We start from the raw sequence: 2,738 nt of genomic DNA on the forward strand, positions 1-2,738 counted from the left end.
ATGCTCACTCAAAAAGGCAGTGAGGTTGATAGTGGAATCATTTTACCTTTCAAGAATTCTCCCAAAGTTGTTGTTCTAAATTGGATGGATGATGATTGAAATTCCCCCAAAGTCCAATTTACCCCTCAAATAATCCATCCTCTTCTGATGTGTTCTCCTGCATACAGTTTGTAATCCCTAGAGTTTGAGAATCATTGACAATTTTCATATCACCGGTTTGAAACAACGCAGACTATTTTACAACCTTTTAGGCCTTCTCCACACTATCTCTGAAATCAGGCTAGCAATAGCCCTGGTTACTGCTAATACATTTCCCCCAACCTGTTGTGACAGAGCGGAATATGGCCGCATCAGATTATGGCTCCATTCTATAGTCTGTGTTGAACACACATCTAAACTTACCTTTGGACAACCTATTGTAATGTCTTACAGATTGTGGCCTTGACCAGGATAGGTGTTCGACACCTAATTGAAGAACTGTTACTGAGCATCAAGACTGCAGTCTGGGACATTCAACTTCAACTCAACTGCTGGCCCACCCCAAAGGAACAATGATTTTTCTACACATGGGCCTGCTGTGGTGGGGACAGGCACCCCTTTGTATTTTTTAAACCTATGTATTTATTAACATTATACATTTTTTAATGAATGTAATATACAAACAAAAAATATATCTAGGTTTAAAGAACTGACCTGCTTTAATGATTTTTGATAAGGGGTGCAAGAACATATTTTGATTTTTGTTAAGAGGTACGAGAACTTATTTTGAGAATCAAAGGGGTGCAGGCAGGGCCTGAAGCAGGACTGATTAGGCATATGTCATAGAGGAGACACCCTACGTAAGAGCAGGGTTCTGCTGTTTGAAAGGGTGGCCAACCATTGCTCCCATCTCACACACACACACAACTCCAAGAGACTTGCAGGAGGAACTCCACCCAGCTGACAAATCTCATATTCACAGAAGGGGTGAGATCGGGTCAGAAGAGGGAGGGCATTTGCAGTGTTATTTTATTTTTAAAGATTTATAACTCTCAAGTATAAAGTCACTGTGGTTAAGAAATTGCTTTTCTAAGTCTCTGTTCCTTGCTTCCTTTCATGTTGTCCCCAAAGGGGTTAAACTAAAAGCCCAGAATGCCCTCTCTATTCCTTAATATGCTGTTCAGTCAGCAGAAAATAAAAAAATCTCTTTCACATAGATAGTTGGGATTAGACTACCAGCCTGCAAAAGTTCTCCCTCCCTTCTCTCACCCAGTCTGGGACCTAACATCCTCTAAGGCTTCTCCAGCCTGAAATAATGTTAACACCACACTCACATGCTGAACACAACTAGGTCCCAAAACCAATTTTTTTTTTTTTTTGTAAATGCATTAAGTCTGAAATCGTTACCATAGTGTGCCTAGGTGCTGGTAACCTGACTAGCAGCAACGTCTGAACAAGCCAGTGTATAGCGATAAAATGAAGACATACAAAGTATCAACCTGTGGCCTTGCCATGATGCAGAATGTAAAGGGGGGATTATTTTCTTTCTTTCCATACACAAACAACATGCTTTTGTTTCTATTTGGCAGGATCTTCCAGCTCTGCTGGACTCAGGCAGCCACCCAGGCCTTTTGGGGAAAGGACCCTGAACCAGTGGGGCTAACTTGCAACATCAAATGCATAGTGACTTTGGACACAGGTCAGATGAACATTACCACTGGGGGAATTCTTTGCCACTGTGTGCGTGCATAATTAATGAGCCACGCATATTTTTAATTTTTTTTGCACAGAAAACAGCTTCTGCCAGAAAGTTGCTGCAGTTCCGCCTTTTGCCCACCAAATGGCACTATGGTGCTAGAACAGAGCAGCCACAGCAGAAAATAACTTGGCTGGAACTGCCGTTCTACTTTTTGCCCACCAGAGGGCACTGTGGTGATAACACAGAGCAGCAGCTCCCAGCCAGCTAGGGAAGAGAAAGAGCGTGCCTTCTTCACACCGCCTGTTGGGCCAGGTCAGGAGACAGTGGCTATAGGGAGACAGAAAGCATGTGGCTGCTGGAGGGTCAGAAAGGGCTGGTGGGGGAGGACAGACTGGGGCAGACTGGACTGAATGGGAGTGGAGGTGCAGTGCCACGTGGTGACAGGGGAGGGGTGCAGGTCCACATGAATCATAGAATATCAGGGTTGGAAGGGACCTCAGGAGGTCATCTAGTCTCCAACCCCCTGCTCAAAGCAGGACCAATCCCCAACTAAACCATCACAACGAGAAATTTGTCAAGCCTGACCTTAAAAACCTCAAAGGAAGGAGATTCCACCACTTCCCTTGGTAACCCACTCCAGTGCTTCACCTCCCTCCTAGTGAAAAAGTTTTTCCTAATATCCAACCTAAACCTCCCTCACTGCAACTTGAGACCATTACTCCTTGTTCTGTCATCTGCTACCACTCAGAACAGTCTAGATCCATCCTCTTTGGAATGGTGGCAGGTGGTAGCCACATGGTGACACGGTGGCTGAGTGGTGGTACAGACACATGGGGGAGGGGGTGCAGGGCCACATAATGATGGGGGAGTGGGTGTTTTTGTGGGGGTGGAGGAACACATAGGGATGGGCAGATGTGCCTGACTGAATGGGAGAGGCTAGGGGTCAGCCAGTGTCTGCCTGAGGGAAGCTCCCTCACAATCCCTCCCCACCCCTCAAAAACCCTGTTCCGTACTTTTCCCATCCATACCCAACAACCCTTTAAGTTCACACCCAGGCTCC

The 2,738-nt window shown here is 45.6% G+C and overlaps 1 long non-coding RNA gene across 1 annotated transcript; it reads left to right on the plus strand.

Annotated features, from left to right (window-relative positions):
* Positions 1-395: 395 nt before the first annotated feature.
* Positions 396-2,493, plus strand: LOC142073300 (uncharacterized). Its single transcript, XR_012670103.1, has 3 exons — positions 396-580; positions 1,569-1,678; positions 1,770-2,493. It is a non-coding gene; the product is annotated as an uncharacterized LOC142073300 (long non-coding RNA).
* Positions 2,494-2,738: the final 245 nt, after the last annotated feature.

This window comes from Caretta caretta, chromosome 9, assembly GCF_965140235.1.
Source record: "Caretta caretta isolate rCarCar2 chromosome 9, rCarCar1.hap1, whole genome shotgun sequence".
NCBI lineage: Eukaryota > Metazoa > Chordata > Testudines > Cheloniidae > Caretta > Caretta caretta.